At 38.2% G+C, this 26,266-nt stretch overlaps 1 protein-coding gene across 5 annotated transcripts in view; it reads left to right on the forward strand.

The window, feature by feature from the left end:
• Positions 1-26,266, forward strand: part of CDK14 (cyclin dependent kinase 14) — a 549,155-nt gene that overhangs the window by 503,348 nt on the left and 19,541 nt on the right. For 2 of the 5 annotated variants that reach the window (XM_070617451.1, XM_070617453.1), the window contains one exon: positions 23,137-25,077. The exons of the other annotated variants lie outside the window; for them this stretch is intronic. The gene's annotated coding sequence lies outside the window, so the exon portion shown is untranslated. Of the gene's footprint in view, positions 1-23,136; positions 25,078-26,266 lie in introns of those variants that run through there. 5 annotated transcript variants of the gene reach the window in all.

Raw genomic sequence — 26,266 nt, forward strand, 5'->3', positions numbered from 1 at the left:
AAAAGAGGAGGCTTGGTGGCAGATGTTAGCTCAGGGCTAACCTTATAATCTTCCTCACAAAAAGAAAAGAAAACAAGAAAAAGACCAAGTATGTGTGTTTGGGATTATGGTATTCTTAAACTCATCCAATGGCTTGATTGGCTATACTAACCAGTCAGACTTTCCTCATGTGGTTACAGCTTCTCCAAAGCCCCACAGAAAAACTATAGCTCCCCATTTAGACCACTTATTCATACAGTGTTGTGTCTTGTGAATCGTGGTATGATCTTTTGATCTCCACAGATATGTAGCAACTTAAGAGTAATTTAGAATATAGTGGGAAAAAGTAGCAACAGGCATTACATTTGGGAATTTTCACAACCAGTAAAAATTCTTTTTTCCTCCTCCTCCTCTTCCTCTCAGCCATTTCATCACTAAATCTCTAGGGAGGAACAATCTTGTACTAGAAGAAATCAATATGATGGGTAAGACTGACATTACGTTTTCAGATTAGCTCTTATGCATCTCTTAGATATCTGGCAAAGCTAAGTAGAAATAGGACATATTTTTTAGCTTTAACAGTTTCACTCATTGAGATTTTATTTCTGGTGTTGGTGTTTTGGTCTAGTCATAAGTCATGTGATGTCCTCAAAAACTTAATATATTTTAGATACAGATTCACCCATTTCCTCTAATCTATAGTTCATTCAATAAATATTTATTAACTACTATGTGCTATGTGCTTGGGCTATCAAGCTTAAATAGATATTATTACTGCCCTCAAGGAGCTGAAAATTGAGCAAGAGAGACATACATGTAAATGTATCAGTTTAATTTAGGTAAGAAGTGCTGTAGCCCAAGTGTGAAAAATGTGACATGGGAGACAGAGAATAGTAACTAAGGCCAGCATGTAAATAATAAAACTGCAGCACACAAATGTGGCAAGCTTTATTAATACCACTTGCCTGGCTTGTGCATGGTAATGATGATGTTTTGTAACAACTGTATGGCCCAGAGGTTGAGTGGCATTTTCCTCACATGGTAAAACTAGAAAGAAGTACCAAACATTTATAAATAAATCCTAGTTATACTCTAAGAATTCAATGGAGGAATTGATGCATCTTTATTGGCAAGATGTGAGTGATGGAGGGGGACTCTGGCTGGGCCTTGACCAATACCGAACTGGTGCAGGATGGGTAAAGGAAGCATAATGAAGAGACCAGTTGGCTGGGGTGAGACATTCTCCTGGAAAGATGCAGAGATTGGGATTGAAGAACCAACAAGAAGCCCTAGATAAAGGGACTTGAATTGTAGGCAGAGAAACTTTCCACCTAATCTAACAGACAATATTTATTGTCATGTCCTTGAGCAGGGAAACAACACTAACGAAATAGTGGGATTTTAATATTTTTTTTAAATAACATTTTCATGGGAGGAGCTCTGATTACACTGTATTGTATATTCATTGTAAAATTTTGGAAAAGCATGAAAATAAATCCCTTAGAGTCCCAATACCTCAGAAACAATTTTGGTTAACATTTTGGTATATTTTGGGAGTGTTTTTGGTTTTGTTTTTACTGTTCTTATTATTACAAAATTGGATTCATATTACTCTATATAACTTTTATAATCTGCTTTTTTTTCCACTTAGTAAATCTTGAGCATTTTCCATGTCATCAAATACTCTTCTGCAATGGCATCGTGGTGTATATTCCCTCATATGAATGGCCACGGTTCTATTTAACCAGGCATTGAACATTAAAGTTGTTTCCAGTTTTGAAGTATTATAAATCATGTTGCAATTAAGATCTTTTTATATAAATATTTCCATACATTACTAATAATTACCTTAGGATAAATTTCAAGAAATTTTAACTCATGTTTTGAGCCAATAAGTATAGATAATTGAGGTAGCTAATACCTATTGCCACATTTAAAACACTATTTTAGAAAAATAACATGGATGTAGTATGCCGCATAGCTTGTATGAGAGATTCTGTGAGAAGCCATTCAATCTACTACGGAAGAACTCTAGGATAGAGAGGTTTGGTTCAAATCCTGGCTTTCCTTGCTGTGTGACCCCAATCAGATAAATTCATCTCTGTGCCTTGGTTTCTTCCTGTGTAATGAGATAATTCATATGAAGCAATTAGAGCAGTGCTTGGCACATAATAGCTGATATTATTGAGTTGTTGTTAGTATTATTATGGCAATAATTTAGGTTTGAACTGATGAGAGCCTAGAATCAGTTAAGGAGAGGAAAAATACAGAGAGAAATCTTGACAAATCAGTAGGACTCAGCAACTGATTGGCTATATTGGCCAAGGGAGAGAAAAAAGTGAAAAACGAGTCAAAGTTTTTAAGCCTGTAGGAGTGGATTTCCCAGTGATGGAGGTGGCTCTGACCATACTGAAGTTGATGCAGTAGGAGAGAGACACAGGCTGGTGTCTGTAGGTTACAGGGTGGAGATAAAGGATATGTCAATTTGGGAATGATCAGAAGTGACCTGTTGACATTGAAGTGGATGAACTCTCTGGAGAGAGCAAAGCTTAGGATCCTGGACTTAGGACTTAGGATCCTGGCGCTAAGTGGAGATAGGAAGTGCAGGAAGGCAGACAGACCGGCCGAGGAGACTGAGAAAATGCCATTGCCGAAGTGGACAGAGAAGCAAATTGTGGGTACCACAGAAGGATAAATGTCACAAAGGAGGGGGTACTCAGTGATGCCAAAATAGCAGAGCGTTCAGAGGTGACAGGAAATCAAAACTATCACTAATTCTAGTTAATAAATTGAAGGTAAGAGAGTTTGAGTTTTCTTTGTGTATTCTATGATGGTTCTTTTTGTTGATTTTTCTTCTAGCTTCTTAAAACTTTGTGTATTTTAGTCACTATGTTTTCTCTGTCATTTTCAAACGCTACTTGGAAATTCTTTTTTACTCTGTAAATTACATTTTAAGAAAACTTGCAAAGCAGTCAGTCTTCCAACTTGCCCTCTGACAGATCTCTATTTCTCACTCATATCATCTTCAGCACAGTTGCCTAAGCATTTGGTTCATGTAACCATTAAAAATGCATGAACAGAAATGCTGTAAAATAAACAAGACTGCAATATTTTATACAGTAATCACTTGCCAAGTCTCCCCTTTGAAACTGAAGCCATTTTTGTGTCATTGAAGTATAGCAGAATGATCCATAAACAAGATTTCTGTTGGGTTTATATATTAAAACAGATGAAATCGTTTTAAGTATAAAATGTTAAAAGCCTTTACTTCCTGATTCAGACCAAAGCTTGATCCAAAGAATATTTATTGCTCATCCAAAATTTTAAAAAACACAGAAAAGCTGACTTTTGATCCTCAATTTATTTGCTGTGTAAACCTGGAAAACTTTTTCAGATACAAAAACTCAATCACTAACGTAAATCACTTCTTATTCATTCCCCTCTGTGCAAGTTGTTTTCCCAAGATCATTCCATTCTTCTTACATTTTAAAGCGTGGTTTATTGGCACCCACTTATCACCTTCTAACTTGATATGGAACTCTTACTACAACTGGCCACCAGCCTGCTCGTTACTGGTTACCGCCTATTGGTGTTTCCCATCACCTTTCAAGTCCACTTTGTTTTGTTTTGGTTTTGAATTTAATTTGAAGTGTAATTTTCCTTTAGTCCTGGTCTACCTGACTTTGCATTAAATCATTCTGAGGTTGATTTTTTCCACAAAACATGTGTTTGAGTAATTTTGAAATCTCTTTGTTAGATTCAGCTTAAACTGTTTTTTCTCCTGTTTTTTTATTATGTCTTGGGTGCCCAGCACAACACTGAGCCCAGATGTATTCTTTATAACGGCTGTTTGACAACAATTTCAAGGAGGGAGTGAGGAGATCCTTTTTTTTTTTTTTCTCCTGCCTACAGCTGCTCTCAATATGGCTCATCATGACTGAAAGGAAATGAATAAAGATGAGTTATCTGAACTGAAAATCGGCCACAGAGCAGAAGCAGTTTATACACTGCAACCCGTCCACGAATCCAGTAGGGAAAAGGAAGCCATTGCCATCGTTTATTTATTCATATATTTTTAATGGTCGCAGGATTATTTTTTAAATCTCGTACCTTTGATTAGTGGCCATTTCAAGCATTTGTGAAAGTCCATATGGTTTCAAATGAGATTCCCATGACATTCTGTGCATTTGAAATCATTTATACTGTGAGCCTCTTGGCACAGCCAGCACTTGGAGCGTGAGCAGACCCATGAAAACGCTGTAGATGAAACTAGAGAACATGCAAATAGTGTTTAAGGATATGTTAGTGGTTTGACATTCCATTTTTTGCATTGGCCTTCGTTTGGATGATACTACCTATATTTTATTTTAAGCAGCTATATTTTGTGCATTACTTATCTCCAGTGATTAATTTCTACCCTTGTGACTTAGGTATCCTAAGTGTTCAAAAACATTCCAAATAGGGAAACATATGGAAAGAGAGGTTTGAATTGGGGTCCAGATTAGGATGAAGGACAAGCTTCATCAGAGAAGTTGTTGAATCACACATTTCATGTTTTTTCTGGAAGAAGAAAAGGTGTGTGTAAATATGAAAGGCAATTTCTAACTAAAATGATCTCATGTCCCCTGAGATTTGAGGATATGTCACCTAAACTCTGGTCATAATCAGCTTTTATCCGTGACAAGCAAGAGGTTCACTGTGCCTTGTCCTTCAGAAGCCACAAAGTGCTTCTGTTGTACTTCAGATTCATACAGACCTGGGTTCAAATCCTACTAACGTCATTTCTTGTTAACTCTGTATCCAGGGCAAGTTCCTAAATCTCTCAGAGGCTCATTTTCTTCATTTCCAAGTATGGATAGTAACACTGATCTTACAAAGCTGTTGGAGAATTGTTGGAGAGACGAGGGATGTCAAGTCTTATTGATATATTACCTTAGAGGCATCCAGCCATTGTGGCATGCTATTAAAAGTGCTGGTTTCAGAGTCAACTGTCCGGGTTCTGACATTTACTAACTCTGTGGCTTTGGGAACATAGCCCCCATTTCCTCATCTAGACAGTGATAGTAATTATATTCACATCTCATAGATGTGTGATGAGAAGAGACTGAGATGATCCATGTAAGGCACTTAGAATAGTACTTTCCTGGTACATGGAACATGCTCAATGCTCTTATATGCTGACCTCGGAGGAGGGTAGGGCAGATGGGTGTTAATGTCTGTGATTCTTGGCACGTCATGAACAAACAACAAGTGGTGGCTGCTGTCCCTGTCATCAGAAAGTAATCCAGTGTGGAGTCCCACCTCACAATGAGCACTCTTGATTAGACACACCCCTGGCTGATCACTCTGGAGTTCATCATGGCACAGAAGCCTCTGGTCTGGCACTTACCATCTGTGATGCTGCTGCCCTTCTCTAAAGCCATAATGAGTTCCACAGCTCCCAAGAAACTTTCTTTTTCTCTCACCATAGCCATTTGCCAAACACAGAAGATTTTGACATCCACTAAGGCATGAGACTTCCGGACTTTTTATATTTGAAATGTGGAATTGGTCACAACTTACATATTAATGGAATATGAAACAGACTATAATTCCTGAGCAGTTTTCTCTACAAAGTAATATGTCCTTTCCAAGATAAGTTACATTATATTGAAAATTATGTTAGAAAAGGAGGACTGTGAGAGGCCATTTCAGGGCAGGTGTATATAGTGAATGACCTTTCTGCCCTGACATAGGTAAAAAACTGATGGGCATACAGCTGACGTCTTTCTCCAGCTTAAATACAGTCAAGTCATAACGGGATGGGGGTGGGTATTTAATGTGCTGGCTATCTTGAAGCAACTCAGAAAAGTTACATTCTTCAACTTCAGGGCTCCAAAAGAGAATGGAAATGATGTTGCATTTTCAGTGATGGTCCTTTCCAAGGAAGAGAAAAACTTTCAATATATGTGAATACTTTCTTTAATACCCAACAAGTGTGATATCCTACTGATTAAAAAAAAAAAAGCCTATTTCAATTTGTTCCTCATAATAATAGAACAATACAGAGCTGATATTGCAGTAACTAGCCTATAAAAGTACCCTTCTAATGAAAAGCAGTACTGTTTGGGCAAATATTTTCTGGCATCTTTGTATTTCCTTTAATTGGAAATGGAAAATGCTGGCTTAGTGTCATGACTACGGGATACTGTGTTTTTTGACTAAAAATAAAATGTGGAGACGATTTTGCCGAGAAAAATGAAGGTGGTTAGAAGATATGGGATGGAGTACTTCTGGTGCTCATATCTAACAGCATCATGGCCCTGAGATTGGTTTACTAACCAAAGGACTCAGCAGGGTAACACTGTTGTCTGCTGTTATTTTCTAAGATATAGTCACTTATCCTCCTTTCTGCCTGTTGCCTCGGTGGTGAAAAAGAGAACATTCTGTAGAGATGAAGAACTTAGCATCATGAGAATCAGGAACACTTGTAAATTTGGAAATGATATCTGAAATCTAAGGTAGATCTAGTTATCTATCACCCATAGACCAGTTATTCAAATTCTATAGTATCTAAAGCGCTGTCCCAAGCTGGACAGATGTGAGCAGTGTCTGTGCTGGGAGCAAGGTGAAGTGAAACTGGCCCATGGGTTGAAGAGCATGGTGGCCTCAGGAGAGAAGAAAGGAAACAAAGTTGAATATAAGTCTGAGTTGTGCATCACAACCAAGAATCCAGTGAAAATAGGGAAGAATCCAAAAGACAGTGGGGCCAAAACTGGAGGCTCCCAATGAACTTGATGGAGGAGTCTGGAATATGCCTATGGTGGTGTTTATAGGGCACCTGCAACGTCAGTCATGGATGATAACGGAGCTGTAGAGGCAGAGCAGTAGGTCGGATGAGCTCTTGGTTTTCCTCTAGTTTCCAACTTTTTGACCATGTACTAGTTTTTTAATGTGTTAGTGTAATGGGAAAACATTTTTATAATGTTTAACAGCTGAAATCAGAATTAGTCTCAAGAAGGACACTACTTTTATCTAAAGAAACATAGATTAGAGATTAAATTTAGAAATGAGATCCACCTAGGTTGGAAGAATGAGATGGTGCCAAGATTTCTTCTAGAAAATCCGAATTACTTTATCCAGGATGGAGAGATTGAGAAGGAAAAAAAGCAGAAGATAATAGGGAGAAGGGAGCCATCTGGGTGGTATGAAACCATGTGCTTCTGGCTCTGCCTTCTCCAAATCTTCAGCATATTCCTCTAACAGCATCTAATGTGAGCTGAATTTCAGGTGCATTTCAATGTGCATGTCCCAGCAGGTGGGCACAGCACAGGAGCCCAGGGCTCCGGAAGCATAAGTAACACCCCGTCCCTGGAATTTACAGAAGTCTTGGGGACTGTGCACTCCCATGGGCTGAGGAATTGGCAGAGTCTGCCTGTTTTACCCAGACCTAAATGTCAGAAAAGTCCCCAGCCACCATCTGAGTAATACACATATAAAGGTTGTGTTATGACAGGGAGGGTAAATAAATTCAAATAAGCAACTTGTGGCCTATAAATATTTGTATGGAAATGTTTAGTTCAACAGATGATTGAAACCTATAGCCAACGTTTAGTTTCTAGTCTTGATTTTACTTGTTCAGGTAATCACATGTTCACTATATACTGTATCTAGTTTTAAAGATCTTCTTTGTCTATTTCAAATTCCTTTTATTATCTTCCATACTTGCTTTTTCCTTTTCCTTTGCTGTAATATATTTATCAATTCCACTAATGTACATCGATGCTACAGGTTTTACAGAGTACAAGGTATCATTATACAATAATGCAATTGCTCTGATAGGCCATACATAACAAATGCACACTTCTTTATTTCACAATCCTGTCATAAGCATTATGTCTTTATATGCCACAGTTCATTTGTCATGTGACTGAGGGCAGCTGACAAATTTATATGTAATACAAAAGATAAAATAAATTATTGACTGTCTCCAAAATCCCTGATCTCCACGAGTACTCAGTCTAGTTGGGGAGAGAGATGTGGAGACCCACATAAACCATGGGAAGACAAGTCCTAAGAGAAGCGGCCTGAAGAGATACAGACAATCGGTGTCGCTGTCCTGAATGCAGAGACACTGCTCCTTTCTTGGAAGACTTGCAGTGGAGCTAGAATTTGATCTGGAGCTGGACGAGTTGGTAGGATTATAGATATTGTGGGTTATGGATATTGTGAAGTGGCTGGGCGGACAGAGAGGAGTCAGGTAGCAGCTGCCCCAGAACAGATTCAGTGGTGGGACAGCCAGGGTGTGCTTTGAGGGCAGCACAGGTGGATGGCTAGAGCATAGATTTCTTAAAAAGAGTGGAAGATGAAACTGAAAACTGAACTCACTTCTTTTAGAAACCAAGACATTTGCTGTCTAATTTACAGTACATCCTGAGAAAAACCTGACGGGTGTGAGGTTCCTGAAATGAAGGTTTATTGTGCAAAGCAGTGAGTTTTTCTTCGATACCGGAGCAAAGTGAGAAATAACTTTGTATTTTGATTCAAGGTAACAGCACAAGCTATTTCTGTGATAGGCCAATCCTAAGGCTGTGGAGTGAAGGTACCAACATCAAGCTTTTACAATTGAATCAGTCAACCCCTCCATTATTTTAACTATAATCTCTTGTTAATAAATGCTTACATTTACGGTTTCAAAACAGTTTGAGGCAGACAAGTTCTATTAATAAATGAAACCAAATGAACCTAAATTGGATTTTAAAATCTAAGATATGATTGCAAAATAAATAGTTAAACTGAATATTAAAATAACAAAGCTATAGATACTGCCACATTCTTCTTGGCATTCAGCACATGGCTAGGACATAATAAATAAAATATTAGTCTTAGTTTTTCCCTCAATTTGTGAGTCAATAATTTCTATTAACAGTTCATAAAATGGCATGTCAACATGAAATGTAAGTACATTTTTTATGCAACACTAAAGTAATAAATTCTCCACAGAAGTGGAGAGAGCAAATTAGTGATTCTGCCTTCTTCAAGCTTCATACTTAAGAAAGATTAACTTTTCTCTTGGTATCTCAAATGTTTGTTATTTTTTGAAAACTCCTGAAAGAGAGGCACATAAAAGAGAACAGTCTCTGCCTTCTTGGGCAGGCGGGTGGCATTAGCAGGGACAGACTTGTTGGAATCCTCCAGTGGAGGACTTTATAACACGTGGAAACATTAGATTATATATATTCTGACAAAATGGTCTTTCTTTCAGAAGGACATCTTCTTAAAGCCATCCAACAAAAACATCCAAGTTTAAGTTTTCCAAAACCTCTGTTCAAATTCCACAGTCCCAAGCTGACTTCATTCATTCAGTCACTCAACACATATTTAGTAACTGCCTTTTGTATGGACAAGAAATTGCACAGATGCAATGGTCTCTCTAAGCACTGATTTCTCTAAAAATATGTATTTGTATTAATGAGTACTTTTTCACTCTTTATATTCAATATTCTGTCTCCATGTCTCCTAGTAATCATTGAAGCCTTGTGTTGAAGGGAAGTGATTTGTTGTTGTTGTTTCAATGATACCTGGACTTTCCCTTCACTCTCGGAAGGCTTCATGGAGCAGGTAGAAAGACTTGGAGAGGAAGGGGGAGATAGGCAGCAGGAGGCCGGGGAGTCCAAGCTTGGGGAGTGGCCCTGTGAAGGTACCAGTTGAGGAGCAAATGAGAGGAATGAATGAGAGAAGGTTGCTGTGAATGGGACTGGGAGGGCAGAGGACAAGGGAGCCAGGTCCAAGGACACCCAAAGACCTAGGGTAGTGACAAAGAGCAGAGGCCCCAGGGTCAGACTGCCAGGGTCAAATCCCAGCCTTACACTTACTGACTCTGTAACCTGGAGAAGTTACTTACCCTCTCTACACCTCTGGTTCCTCAGGTATAAAGTGGAGAAAATAATAGTAATAATAACTGTCCCTGCTTCATAGGGTGGTTGTGAGGATTAAATAGAGTTAATACATATAAAATACTTAGAATAGTGTCATGCACATGGTAAGTGATGGATAGATTTTAGCTGTTATTATGGGTGTAGGTCCCTTAGAGAAGGCACATGTAGTCAGAGAGGACAGGCTCAGCTTCGATGTGTGGTGTTGCCAAAGCCATTCCAGACTCTTTTCTCTGGGAAATGTGTGCATGCAATAATACAAATTGCTCATTTAGTATACTTATGTAATTGTTCCTCAATTATCATCTCAGTCTTCAAAAGACCAAATTTATCTCTCTGTTCCTAAAAGCAGCGCCTGTGTGATTCATGCACACTGCTCCAGCAGTGATGACAGCAATTTCCCTCCTGACCGACAAGGTATTTAGTCAGATTTTATTAAATGTGGTGTACAAGCCTATAGCAGGGGAAAGCAGCAAAGAAGATTTTCTTGCTGGAATGTAGTTATGTTGTCTCCTTGGGCCCCTGAAATTGCTCTTTCTGTTCACTCTGTGTCTTGCTAGTCCAGGCAATCTGGAATGAACTGGTGCAAGGCAGTGTCCAGGGCCTTTAGAAGCCAGTGCAAGGTTTTGCAATGTAAACATTTCTAATAATAGGTCGAGGGTTTTATATTGAGAAGTTTGCGCCCAAGGGGAAAATAATACTGAGGTTATTCTGAATTATTGAGGAACAAGATGGTCCATATAAGAAAAATTTTAGATAAATGGATTTTGCAATTTTAGGTGTACAAACTAGTTGTTATTGTAACCATTTGGTATAAGATGTGTAGGGAACTGATTAAGGCTTTGGGATCCAAAAACATGGGTTTGAGTCTTGCACATAACCCTTAACTAGTTGTGTCATCATATTGTATTTATATTGTCTAAGTCATGGTTTCCTCATTTGAGAACTGGCATTATTAAGAGCATCCACCTCATAGGGAAGCTATAAGGATGTCTCTAGAAGTGACGGATAGCATACAACATTATCTACATAGCAGAACATTGGAAACACACTGCAGTCATGCACTGTGTAATGTTTCAGTCAACGACAGATTGCATATTGACAGCAGTCTCATAAGATTATTACCATATAGCCTAGATGTGTAGTAGGCTATACTGTCTAGGTTTGTGTAAGTACACTGTATGATGTTCACATGATGACAAAACCATTTAATGATGAATTTTTCAGAATGTATCCCCATCATTAAGCAATGTATGACTGTAAATGTCCAATAAGAGGTGAATGGTTGAATCAGTTATGGTATAGCCATATGATGTTCATTAGCTTAAAAAGCCATTCCTTCATGGATGTAAAAGTAATTACAGCCAGCTGAGATGCAAAACTATGAGGAAGTCTTAACTCTGTGGAGTGGAAACAATAATTATAACTAATGTTTGTATAGTGCTTATATGCCATGTCCTATATAAGTCTTGCACTTATAACTATTCGTTAAATCCTTAGAACAACTGTAAGAGAGAGCTACTATTATCTCTACCCATTTCACAATGAGGCTATGGGGGCAAAATAAGGTTAAGAAACATGTCTGGCTAGTAGGTGGCCAGGCCAGAGTCAGGGTAAAGGATTTAGGGGGTTTGTGTGCTGTTAGGCAATAAAGTAGAGTAAAGATGGCTCCTCCAAGTCTCACCTAGCTCTGTGATTTCCTAGACAAATGTAGAAAGACTTGGCTATGTTGCAGATGAATAAAACATACCATTATTGCAATGTTGGCATAATAGCAGCTGGCCCGAAATACAGGTGGAAACTGCCGTGCTCAGAGTAGAAGGCCCTTCAAGTGTCAGGATTGACGGCTGGTGATTCTGCCAGCTCCATATCCAATTGCAGAACATTTTCTGCCCAGCTGCTCGACACCGCCTGCCTTTATGGAACACAGACTGTGACGTACTGAAGGAATCCAAGATAAATTTGTAAAACGTCATGTCAGGCCCTTTCTAGTCCCGGTATCCCCTGGTGATCCAAGGTTGGGGTCTAAAAAATAGAACAGAACAGAGAAGAGGAAGCAAACACCAACTTGCCACAGACACATGTAGAGTGAAGGAGATATTTTTGTTTAAAAGACAGACAACTGAGAAACAGTTATTTGATCCCTGCTGCTTGAGGGACAGTAGGAAAAGAGGTATTTTTGTGATCACTCTTCAGCGTTCCCTATGTGGCTTGGTTCATACAGTCACAACAAAAACCCAAGCTCTAATAATACATTGCAACCGACCACAGATATGCTGTGAGCTTTATGCACAGTAGTAACTAACATTCAGCTTCCTTTTGATTACTTCCAGGCCTGTGACATTTAGATTGCTGCACATTTCTTCCAACCTCAGAGAACTCATAGAGTCAACAGCGTACATCTAATAATCATGTGCTGACATAGAAATTGTAAGGAATTGGTGTCATTTATCTGTCTTTCATCACATTTAGGGTGATGGGGTGACTGAGCACCATATTAGGAGTCCAAAGACATGGGTTTTGGACTAAGTCTAACCTTGTCACCACTAGCTGTGACCTTGAACATGTCACTTAATCTGTACAAGCTCTCTGGTTCTCTTTCTGTAAAGTGAGTATAGAGTTTTGGATCTCCAGAAGCCTCTCAACTCTAATATTCTATGCCAAGTCATCAGTGAGTTCTGGCTAATAACAGTTTCAAAAGGGAACGGTGTTCATCATTCTACTGAGTAAAATTGGAGAGCAGGAAGACCAACAAAGTGGACATTCCCAGTGCTTGTAATGCTTCCCTACCAACGGGGCTGGCTCAACTAGTTCTCAAAGTAAGCCATGCATCCCCTTTTCTCAAAGGAGAAACGAATGTTAACGTGCATGTGAACATTTTAAATGTCAAATGCGTCCGCAGTGTTTTTGTTTTTAAAGTTCTTTCTACAGCATCATCATTACCAAAGTTAGTCAATCATGGCATTATTGGGAAATATAAACATGAATGTTTTTTATCTCACGTAGTACTTTACTAAATTTTATTCTATTGCAACATACTTGAAAATTTGTGGTTTGTAGGTTTGGTCAGCGAGTGCATACTTTTTGAGCAAACTAATGTAATGTGAAAGAGCAGTTTTTAGTGTTTCCTTCTACTTATGTTTGGGGTGCCCTTCACTGTTAATTCTACCGATCCCCACAAACCATCACAAATGGACTGTTTGCCAAACGCCTGTTTCCCTAAGAAGGAGGCAGCGTGTTACTGACAGCCTTATGTGTAGAAGGTCTCACGTAGAGAGACTCATGAAATGTGTGTCTGGATTTCCAGGTACATTTTTTTTTTTTCCACAAAAGTCTAACAAATTCATGTAGTCAAATCTTAGGAAAGGAAGTGTGTGTTCGGTAGGTTGAGCCTGCTGCTCGTACAGGCTCAGTGTGTGTCTGCGGTGAAAGACCAAATATCGTCCCAGTGGACCTGACCTAGTTGAACATAAATACTCCATTGAGGAGCGACTGGCTTCAGAATTAATAAAATTTATAAATAAATAGGATGGCCTTGCAAAGAGGCTAAACTTGAAGTGCCTCTTAATTAATTTTTTAAAGCAATGCAGCAGCCTGTAGCTGCCCTACTGATGACAAAATCCATGAAATTAAATTGTTTTGTAGACGGCAGTCAGATTACTCACATTTTGCAACATTAGAAAATGAATTTACCCATAATAGGATCATAATACCAAGCCTTATGTTTTTTGGTAAGATACTGATCCAGCCTAGAAGCTGATGGTTGGGACTGGTTTTACCATCTAAGTAATTTGGCATTTTCCCTTTTTATTTACAAGGTCTCTGAGTAAGTTTGAAAATGTTTGTAAATGCATCTCAATTTCTGTTGTTGTTATTCATAGAGTATACTCACTGGTTTCTCTGACCTGTCGCAACAACACAGCTCAATCTGCATCTGAAGTGATCACTTATTAGAATCTAGAGAACTGGGCAGCCTCTGTGCTCCTGGACCTGCTGGTGAAGCTCATTAAAGAATCAGTCACCAATGAGGGCATCCATCCACAAGGGCTGGAAAGGAAGCACCCCAATCCTCACTTCACTTGAGAATATTATCCAGAAAAAAGGAATATTTTTCAGTTCTTGCTAGCTAAGCTGAATTTTGAGAAGTAACCATAAAAGATGAGGCTGAGAATTATAATTGGGTCTTGGTATAGATAAATTGTACTGTCTTTTTATTTTTGGTTTTAAATTCCCCATAAAAGGTCACTGGATACAAAGACAATCTCTGAATTTATTGAAGGGGAAGCTACAAAGCAGTTATATGCAGCTCTATTTATGCCTATTTGTATTTCACACTCTCTTTTGTCACCCAGTAACAAACGGACAAAATGGAATTCAAACTAAGAATTTCTGTAGCATCTTTTAAAGATTCTCTTCAAGGACTTATTTCCAAACAATGAAGAAACATTTCTAATTTAAAAAAAGAAAAGACAATGGCCCCCACATTTGCCTTATTGCATGCTACCTTTTCTTCATCCAGAGTGGTGAATGTTAGAAGTCCATTTCAGGTTGCAGTTCACATGGATGAACAGAGACTTAAGGCCATAAGGTATCTTTTCAGCTCCCTCACCTGGGAAGTGCATTTTTGACATGTGCCCATTGCTGCATTCACACTAGAACAACCAACTACCCGGCTGATTGCTATAATGTAGATAACGCCATGGTTCCAACGTGAACCCAGTCTCAATGCCACATTGTATTTTGTGCTGTTTTCTGGGTGACTAAATAGATCTCAACCTGGTGTCTCAGTTTTGGATTCCAAATCAGCCATCATGACATTGCCCCCAGGCAACGGGGCCTTGGGCTTCTGTGATGCAAAGAGAGGCAGTACAGTGTGATAGGAACCAGACTGCTGGGTGTGAAGCCTGGGTATACCACTGGGCTACCGTGCAGATCACTTAACGTCTTGGGGCGTAATATTCTCCTCTAAAAAAATGTGAAAAGACCAGTGTCTACTTCATAGGGTATGAAATGAAGTTGTTTTGTACAAGGTTATTGGCTTGTTCACATTTTACAAGATTAGAAAATAGGTGTAACCCAAAAGGAGATCATAAGGTAGAGCCTGATAGTTTTGTAAGATGGTGATCGAGCCTAACAGCTGATAATTGGGGCCACTTTATATATGGTTACGTGAATTAAATTAACTAACTTTGGTAAAGTGGTTAGAACAGTGCCTGGCATCTAATAAACATTTTGTTCAAGTTAACTATGGTTATTAATATAAATTCAGGTGTATGCTTATCACAGTCAAGGAGCCCCTTACAGAAGTCGTAACTGAGAAATAAAATATTAAACAAAATGTTTCAGCTTTTTAAAATTTCACTTTACTTATGAGGCGTGGTGCTGTTCACTTTATATCCATTGTCTTGTTAAAGACTACATGATTCCTTGGGGAACATATATTTTACTCTGTTAAAAAGAAATTAAACAGTAAGTATTGAAGGAGTAGATGTTTTCTGTTTTGGTACATACACCAAATATCCCTTGATACAAGTTACAGTTCATTTCTTAACTATTTCTTAAGTATCACTTACACATTATACCATCATGCTGCATTCCTTTCAACCTTTTAAAAATCCTTCTCATTTAGAAATTCATTTTTCGTTTACCCATTTTGGGAGATAGATAAAACAGGTATTACTATTTCCAATTTACAAATGAAGACACTGAAGTTTTGTGAATCTGAGGTGAAGTGACCATCCAAGATTGTAAAGCAAGTTCATCGTCAAGGGCTACAGCCATAACCCAGCCCTCGGGTGTGCTGGCCCTCAATCACAGCCCCTTGACTGAGCTGGGCTGTAGACTCTATCTGCTTCATCATGCGTCTGCTGAACAGTCACCTCCAAAACTGAATAAAACCACCAGCTTTGCATGATTTCCAAAGCTATTGATTGTGCCCCTATTCGTCGTTCATTTTGTGGATAATAAACCCATCCATTTGAAGACAAGGAGAATTCAGTGTTCAGCTGTGGTCTGCTACACACATGTCCACTTTCCTTACATTTTCTTTGAACAGAACACAGTAAAATCCATTGTACAGCTCACCGGCGTGATATCGCTTTGATAGACACTGAGTGACCTAATATACACACTCTAGTGTACTCTAATCTGTGGTCTCCCAGCTCCCACTCGGCAGGAATTCTGAGATGTTGATGGAACCCCGTGATTTAACAGAGCAGCCGAGCTGCCCTTTCACCCCTCGCACTGGTTCTGACAGCTGCCTGCCATGTGTAGAGAAAACCTCACAGGCTGAAGCCCTGTCACAGAGTAAAGGTCCTTGAATAAACATACAAGCATGATCATGCTACCACTCTAAAATTAAATTGTTTTCTAAACTGAATTTGCAGTGGGGAGATTTTACAGCTGAAGATCTGAGGCACCCCAAAGTGTGCCAAGTACCTTCTCCCTTTAAAAATCAAACAAAATAACACACAGTAAGCCTGGTCTTGTCTACACTTATTTGAGTTACCTGTCTTTTTCAAATAGATTAAGCCAGTTTTCCAATGCCCATATTTTTTTACTCTGAAACAGTAACTGTTACAGTAACAGTAGCAAGCCTGCCAGAAATGGTGCTCAGCATCGCCTGGGTGAGTCAGGAAACTCCATTTGCATTTAAGCTATCAATTTAATCCACACTGCCTTTTTACTTTTATCAGGATATTCTTCAGGTAGAAAAGAAAGGAAGGAGGCTTTAGGCATGACTACTGTCCTAAATATAAAGTTGGTTGAAAAAAAAATCCCTACTCGGCCCAAATAGCATTGTGCTTTATAATTCATTCTTTTCACATACAGTACCCTGTGTTATCATGGCTAATGTTTTCCTGCTGAGCTGCCATCATCTTTTGTCAAGCTGTCAGGGTATTAAATTGATGTACCTTCCACATTTGGATAGAGGTCATTATCCTGTTGCCTGGTTGCATTGCCTCTGCTGAGCAGGTTAACTGCTTGAGGTCTTTCATCTAGATAAATGTTTCGCTAGCACTTTTGCTCTGTGATGACATGAGCTGTTCCTTAGAGGTCAAATAGTGATGCTATGATAAGTTGTTCCCTGTCTGTTCACAGATATGGAAAAGACTAGAGTCCAAACTTCATCATAGGCCTAAAAATAATGATAAATGCTCAGTTTAGCATGTTTCTTCCCAAAATACTGGACTTGGGGATCTTTAAAAAATACATACTTATGTATTAATTTTATATACAGAGAAAATTTTTGCTTTTAAGTGTTTTATTGTTTCAGTACTATGAATAATTCCACTGTGTGTGTCAGAATCTACCCTTTAGTTCTGATGGCAGAAATAAATGACTGTGTGTGTGCGTGCACATATGTGTAATAGATAATATGCATTGTAAATTTGAAAGTTTTCTTATATTAAAATAATATTTAGAGTAGTTTAAAGACCACAATATTAGACACTTTGGTACCATCTGCATAGGAAGACAGTTTTTAAGTGGAGAAATGCAATTCAATCGTTTCATTTCAGTGAAAATTGATTTAATTAAAAATAATTTTAGTTCACTTGTATTTGATTTTTTATAAAGAAGAATATACCAAATAAAAAAGAAAAATGATTTTTAAAGTGATATTATAACCAAATAACTTTTATAAAAAACTTGTTTTTGAATGGGCTTTCAGTCCGACTTTTTTCCAAATTTTTTATTGTGGTAAAGTACACATAATATAAAATTCACCTGCTGCTTCTCCTTTCCCAATGCTCTTCGTCCCCTTTACAAAGAAAGCGTCCTCTCATCCATCCCACCCATACTATGTAGAACTGTCTTGAGCTGTACAAACCTCCAGGTAACAAACAAAGGGATGGATCCACTTACAGAAACCCAGAAAGCCTCCTCTAATCAAAGCACCCGTAGTCATTCTAATAATAAATACTCTTCTTCCAGGGAGGCATCCACTGACTTGGGGTGAAGGGAGGTCACCCTCATCTGCCTCATTAAGAGGTAGATGCATTTCCAATAAATGTTTAGTTTTATGTTTAAGAATTACTTTCTATTTTGTAATGTTTTGTGACTTTGATCAGTTACATCCCAACAATCATTGTAATGACAATTCAGTCCAGAAGAAATGTTTTAATATTTTGAATCTTATTGTCTTGTGAAATTTTTAAATTACATTTAAATTCCTGTGTATATTTATGCTATAGAATATGTTAGAGTGATAAAGACGTTCCAGGATAAGAATATATTATAGTAGGATAAAATTCTATTATGGAAGTGAAATAGAAGTACTAGTTAAATAAGAAAATGTATGATGTAAAATTTCCGATTTAAAGAATATTTTATTCATGTACTTTTTTTAATGGAAGATGGTAGATCAAATATATTTACATTGTATTGGGTCCATTTTAAAGAATGATGTAAAATCTTTATTTTAAAATGTCAGTGTTTTCAATAAGCCAAACATTATATCATTTGCTACTGCTTAAATTTATGATAAAAATATCCTGTTTCAACTTTAAAATGTGCAAAGGAATAGATAGTTTAACAAAAATATTTATGAAGTAGTCAAGCATAAAAGGATGAAGACTATTAAAATGATCAGATGCCAATCCTGCAAATGCAGAACAAATGTCTGGAATGTTTATCCCCTCTACCTTGAAAAGGGTTATTATTACTGTTATTTTATTTTGGTGTTATAAATGGATAATTAGTCAAAATCACTTTCCTCCCAATTATGCCAAACAATACATATTATCCAAAAGTTAATCAGTGGCCACCTGGGACACAGGACTTCTGCAAATCCCTATAGTTGGGCTTAAGCCAAAGGGCCTTGCTAATCTCCAGTGGGCACAGAATTTACTGGATTTCTTACGTAAGCACATGACTATTCTTCCCAACTTTGTTACTTGCTATCCTTGCTGCTGATCTAGCATGAAAGAAGCTGCAGCGGAGTTCAGTGTTCTTATTTGGATTTGAAATGAAATAGCTAAGAAATCAATGACATCCAGTGTTGTCATTAAATGTACAACTTTCTATCCATGAATTTTTTTATTGCACTCTAATACCAGGAGCTCAGGGACATCAGGTTAAACATGTATGAAGATCATTTGTAAGAAATTCACAGTCTTCAAGTTCCTCTTCCCAACGGAGGTAGCAAAAGACAACCACACAATTAACTCCATCAGAGGTTCCCTCTTAACTAAATATCATTAATGTTTATCATGGCAGATGCTGGGCCAGATGCTTGGGATGCAAAATGCATTACAAATTCACATCACTCCTGCCTTCAAGGAGTTTATTTTCTAGTTTTGAAGAAAAGTTTAAATGATAATGCAGTTCATGCTGCACCTATTAAATAGTCATTAAAGTAATATTTGATGACATACTGAAATATGCTCTATGCCTATCACTAAGTGAAAGAAGCAGGTTGCAAAATATCTATGGATAGTACAACCTCATTTCAATAACTAAAGTATACTTTTATATGCAAAGCAAGAAGACAGAAAAATATAAGCAAAATGTTAACAATGTTTCTCTCTTGATCAAGTAGAATTGTGTGTGAGTTCAACTGCCTTTTTGTTCATTTGTAACTTCTACCCTTTGGTAATAAAGCCGTGGTCATTGGGCCTGGGCATAACTAGGTTTTTGGCATGAGGCTGTGGGCTGTGAACAAGAGAAGAGATTTTTAAGACCAACAAGAGAACCTTCTTCCCTTCACATCTTTTTTGGAAGTCAGGACGAAGGTAATCTTAGCTGTAGGGAGGGCCAGGCACCCAGCTGCTCACTCAGATCAGCCCAGATTTAGGTCCGTATTCTCTCGCAACAAATTCTGTTCTTCCTGGGAAGCCAGGGAGGATTGGAGACAGAAGGGAACCATCTGCCATGAAGCTCTCCTGTGGCACACACTGGGCCTTGGCCGCTGTAGCCTACAGGCATGAGTGCCTGGAGGAGCGCGGGCTGGGGTCTGCGCACACCGCCCTCGTGCCTCAGTATCTGCGGCCTCTGTCTCAGATTCTCCCAGCTTTTCCCATTGCAGAAAAATACTTGACACTTTTGCCCTCAGGGTTTTGGGAGGAGGGAGGTTGGCAGAGCAGAGAGAACTTTGTCTTGCCATTGAGGCCTGGTTCCAGCCCTTACAAGCCAGATCATCTAGAAACTTCCTTAATGTCTCAGTTTATATTAGGAAATATCTTTCAGATGAGGATTGTACCACCTGCCATGCCTCCTTTAAGGAGAATTTGAGAGAACAAAAGGAAAAAATACAGATGGAAAGCACTTTTTGTTTTAAATGAAAAGACCTATACCAATTTAAAAGATTTATATTAGAAAACCTAACTTTATATTGAGAGATTATCCAGAGACTCCATTTTTATTAATATTTTAACCAGATCCTACTTCCTTGAAAATGTTGAGGAATGAGTTGTGCACCAGAGAGGAAAGGCATGTGCTCCTTACCCCAGCTGAAGTGCCGCCTTCCAAGGCGTCTCTGTTTACATGGGGACGAGTAAACAGCAGCTCGGAGACTCATGCCGCAAACCTCTAATGCTTAGTTGACTTCTAAGGGATTTAATCAAGCTGCAGGATATATGATTCAAAGGACAACAATAACAAAAAAGTAATTAAGAAAAATCCTTTCCATGGCAAGGAAAAAGCAGATTGTTTCCATTAATTTTATGAGTAATTTTGTTTTTGTTGGCTGAAAACTAAACCCGGGGTGGGGGTGGTGCACAGTGGGAGGGAGGACTCATTGGAACAGTGCAGGGTTTGTATCCCAGACGTGCCTCACTCCACAGTCACATAAGCACACGTGTGCACACAGACCAGCCACCCCAACTCAAGATACTCAAAGCTGGGTTCTTCTCACCATACAAGTCAGCTTCCCCTCCCGGCTGTTTTCCTCATCCTTGGTCCCGCTGCTTGCAGTGGCTCTAGCTATTCTCCTTTTGTCTGCATTTCCTATCAGCCTCCCAAACCTGCCTATCTTTGCTTTAAAAATCTCTTGAATTTCTGCCCTTTTCTTCCGTCTCTCATCTCATACCTGTATTTCTGTAAGAGTTTCTCCAGGCTCAACCAATCAAACAACAAACATTTATTGAGTGCTCGCTGTGACTACAGGCTCTCCCTTGTTCTCCTCCACCCTGAATGGTGACACATAATAAGTCTTCCAAAATGGTGTTGCATCATGTCATTTCCCTTCTCAGAGATCTGAAGTGACTCCTTATTTCTTTCTACCACAAGTCTTCTATTTGAATTTCAAGACATTTCACAATCTGACTCCATTCTAGTAGAACATACCCCCAAAGTCCTTTTCTCTACTCAGACCAGATCCTGTCTCCATGTTCCAATTTTTCATTTTCTCCGTACTAATTCATTGATTGCCCGCTATATGCCAGGACAGTGCTGAGCAGTGAAGAACAAGTTTATGGTTCCTTCCATTAGAAGCTCCAAAAGTCTAAAGGTGGAAATGTGTAAGGAAACAACATAATATGATATGATCAAAGTTTTGTAAAGGTTTGTACAATATGCTGGGTAGGTTCAGAGAGGAAAGTGACTTCCTCAGGTTCCACCTGAGGAATGCTAAGGAGTCAGGCTGACGATTTCATCCAAAGGGGCCAGGGAAACTGTCCAAAGGGGGCCAAGACCAGACCAAAGGAAAGGTAAAGAGTCAAAAGCTGGCATTCCTACCTCATACTAAAATCCAGATCTAAATCCCATGAACAGGAATAGAGCTTCAAATGAAGAAGGAATCAAAAGTCAGATGGAAGGAGAGTCGGAAAGGGAGTGTGCAAGGACAAGAGGTTGGGTCCTGGACAATCACTGAAAGCAATGTTAGAATGTGGAGGTCTCATCTTTACTAAGTGATAAATGTTTGGCTTAAAAGCCCGGAATTGGTGGGATGAAGGCAGTAGTGGGAGCCAACACATGGAAGCATAGCATTACTATGGCTTAAACACAGAATGGGTGTTAGAAATGGTGATGATGGTACAGGAAAGTTGGGGTCAGATTGAAGGGCCTTGGTTGCCAGCCCCAGGAGCATGGACTTTCTCCTGTATGTAGTTGGGGGCAGGGCCTCCAGAGGAGAGGTTGGCCAGGCAGCAGGGTTGGGACAGGTCATGGGTGAATGCATGATTGACTCTCCCAGACACAAGTCCTAGAGAGGAGCTACACCAACCTAAGAGAAGACGACACCTTTTTCTAATTTGCATACAGGCACACATATGTTGCAAGTGGTAGCCCTCGTTCTCATCTGTATTTTAGGCAAAGGACTCTAGCAACAAATATTCTTTCATAGATTCAATTAATGTTTATTGAGCACCTCCTTTGTCCCAGACATCATTCTACACCCTAGGAGCTCAGTGGTAAATAAGACACCCTCAGAGCCCAGAGAATGTAAGCAATGATGGTAGAAATAAAAGAACTATTTAGAAGGCTGGTGCCCTTCCCTTGGCCTTTCTCTATCCAATACTACCCACCCTACAAAGCCCAGTTCAATTCTGACCATGTTCCCCTGCTGTAGCCCTGATTGATCTCCTTCCCCAGAGCTTCTAATTTTTTTTAGAAACTCTGATACTTAACCTTTTTTCTGATTACAGAAATAACATATGTTCAATATCCAAATTCAAAAACAAGTACCCCATAATCTCATTCACTAAATACAACCACTTTCCATTTGTACATATTTCTCTAATATTTTGCTTCCCTAAAGCCCCCGATGTATCATTGTCAACATCATCTTCATCTTTATTATCATTATAAGATGGGCAAATTACTTCCAAAATTATGGTTTTAGACTTTATGCCTAGAGAAAGCATAGAGTTAATTTATTTTACAACTTTATTGAGATATATTTCACACACCATAAAATTCACCCATTTAAAGTGTGCAGTTTCATGGTTTTTAGTATATTCACAGAATTGTGCAAACATCACCACAATCTAATTCCAGAACATTTTCATCACCCTAAAAAGAAACCACATACCTATTAGCAGTTACTCCCCACTCCCACTTCCCTACAACCCCAGACAACCACTAATCTATTTTCTATTTCTGTGGATGTACCAATTCTGGACATTTCAAGTAAAAGGAGTCATACAAAATGTGGCCTTTTGTGACTGACTCTTTAACTTAACTTAATGTTTACAAGGTTCATGCATGTTTCAGCATGCATAAGTATTATATTTCTTTCTTTTCTTTTTTTCCAAGTAATATTCCATTCTATTGATATATCATGTTTTATTTATCTGTTCTTCAGTTGACAGATGTTTGGATTGTTTCCACTTTTTGCCTGTTATGAATAATGCTGCTATAAAGGTTAAAGTGGCTGCACTGTTTTGCATCCCCACCAGCAATGTATGAGGATTCCAATTCTGCGCGTTCTCATGGAGTTTCTTTGAAAGAAGGAGCTGCCTCCATTCTGGCTTTGAGGTGGACAGGATGGCTGCTAATGGTCCATTCATTGAATATATGCAAGTTACAAAAGCTTTGTCTTCTAAGTTGACAGTAAAGGCCAAAAAGCTGCTTTTGAGTGAATCCTTCTCTTTGAGGAAAAATATTTATATGGGTTAATGTTCTTCAACAAGGGGACAGATTTGACTATAGTCTTTCTCTTTCAGCAATCACATGAATCCAAAAGGTGGGATTTTTGTTCATTTGTTTGTTTTTTCTTTAAATTCTAAGACAGAGAAAGAGTGAATTTAGATATAAGGAGTTCTGGACTATTGCTGACCCCATAGAATCTGTGATAATTAAAGATTCTCTTTGAGGGTTAGTTCATTCTACTCTTTATGGAAAAAATATGCACGTGAGATTTTATACTTGGTAACACTCCTGAAAATAACAGATTTACAATAGATCTACAGGCGGAAATACCTCCAAAAACAGCTTAAAGGTAAAATATTAGCTCAATTAAAGCAAGAGGATAGGATCAAGATTAAATAAAGCAGTGATAGAGAATAGTTAACTTTCTAAAAACAGTACATAATTATGTCTATATCATCACATCTCTTTAAAACTTCCTATAATTCATTTAAGCATGATAATTACTCTTTGCTCTTGTAATAAGTTATTCTATTTTTATTAAAATATAGTTAAATACTGTTAAGTACTCCTCTGGTAGGCTCTTGGCCACATGCCACAGCTAAGAAATCCTTCTCTTTTTCATAACACATGAGAATCAAGAAACAGCTACTTCAATGTTAGCTTCAAACCCAAACTTTAGTGAGGGAAAATATCACAGGGAGTATGTGGAAATCTCTTAAGACAACTGGTTAGCAACTTCCTCCAAACATACTTCTGAACACAGTAATGTTCCTTTCACCAGTAATCCCATAATTCTCCTCCTTTTTATTATGAAGTATTACTTTTATGTGTTAAGGATTGTAACAATTTTCCGGTCAGGGAGAGTGAGGGACTCAACATCTATTGAGTGATCCCTTGAGTGCTGAGACTTACTGTGTGATTTATTGTAATTTTTTTAAGGAAATTTTGATTTCCAGTAATCAAATGAAGATTTTAAAGAGTGTCAAACATTCTGCATATATTTTAACTCATACTCTTTATTACTGATGATGAACAGTATAACAAAATAAAAGTGTTAGTCAACCCTGGATGGAATTGAGAGGAAAGAAGTAGTGGGAAGAATCTGGTGTTTATCTCCTCCCAAATTAAGCTACTGAAATCAATATCCACACAAAACAGAGCCCTCAGTGTTAGTGGAATTCCCTAGAGTTGTACTCAATTGCCAGTTTCTTCCCCTGGATTCTAAGTTCACCAGCTAAGAGCTAGAAGCTCAGGACCAAGGTGTAGTATGTGTGTAAATAGATAGGTAGCTTAGATATAGATAAGATAGTTAGCTGGATAGCTAGATTGATAATCATAAGAAACATGCCAATATTATGTTTAGAGTAAGAATTTCAGAATCTCTAGTTAAAGTTTTAAATAAAAATTACAAAGTCCAAATCTTTTCTCTCAGTGCTCATTATAGAATATGGTTATAGAGAAACTAGTCATTGGATAAAGAAGATAATTCCATTGCCTTATTGCCAACATCATATCATACCTCAAAATAAGGTATGACTGTGGAACAACAGTACATCAATATTATATAATTGTTGATCAATTTAGAAATAAGAGATTCTAACCTTGTTTCATTTCTATAAATAAGGGGGTAAAATAAAAGCATGTTCAATTTGAAGGGTGCATCTTTAATTTAGTAATGACCAAAGTGCCTAAAAATATGTAGTTATTTGATTTTCTTTCTTCATACATGTGTCTTATGTATTTGTAGTTGAAGAGGTTGAGCAATGTTTGACATTCGTGATTATTTTCTATTTAGATATCATATCTCTCTTTTTTCCTCTTTATCATTTCAGTTCATTGCTAATGCCTTGAAAGATATCATTACCAAAAAATCACAAAATAGTTTGATTTGGATATACAATGTGCAGCATGAAACATATTTTACTTCTGCCTTCCTTTTCTGAACAATTTTCTCTTAAACATAAGGATATTTAGCAAAGCTTTAAACAATGCTCATCAACTATGCCAAGTGCCCAACAGGTCTAGTTTTTCTTTACAACTTCCAAATATTTGTCTCACCAACCACAGTTACGGGGCCAGCAGTTTATCACATTTTGTGTGTGTTAATTACACAAATAATTACCAAATGCATTCTTGTTGGAAAGTACCCAAATAACATGTAATAGCTGAAAATTTTAAAGTTTCTACCCACTGCAGAAAATCTTGGTCTCTTTCCCAGAGGTAGCCACTATTAATAGTTGGTTTATATCCCTCCAGATCCTTTTTGATATAATGACATTTCATGCTTATAATTTCAAAAATACTATTATTGAATTTTACCCAGATTCAAAACCAACTACCTCACTAGGATTATTTTGAAAAATAGTTAAGTTGTAGTTTTTGTCCAAGGACTTATGATCCAAATTAGACATGATAGGCATTATATCATTCAAGATGGGCTAGGTTTTGCTGTGACTTAGTATAATTGATGTTTCTTTCTTTCTCATGTTGTGTGTCTAATATAAGTCATCAGGGAGCTCTGCTCAAGGACACAGGCTAACAGAGGCTGCATCTCCATACATGCTTCCTCAATCACCTTGGCAGGGGGAGGAGACGTGGCAATATGAATACTGGCCCTTAAAGCAGCCACATGGATGTGCACATTTCATTGGTCAGAGCAGATTGAATGCCATGCCTAACTTCCAAGGGAATGGGAAAGGGCATTGCGCCCGGGGTCCAGAAGGCAGAGAGCTGGAAATTAGCAAATAGCACTGAAGACCACCACAGAAGTGTTAGCAAACACTGGAGGTACTATAAAGCACTTCTAGAGCAGGGTGAAAGACACGCCTTGTTATTTTCTTTGA

The sequence above is a fragment of the Equus przewalskii genome, chromosome 4 (assembly GCF_037783145.1).
Source record: "Equus przewalskii isolate Varuska chromosome 4, EquPr2, whole genome shotgun sequence".
Classification (NCBI taxonomy): domain Eukaryota; kingdom Metazoa; phylum Chordata; class Mammalia; order Perissodactyla; family Equidae; genus Equus; species Equus przewalskii.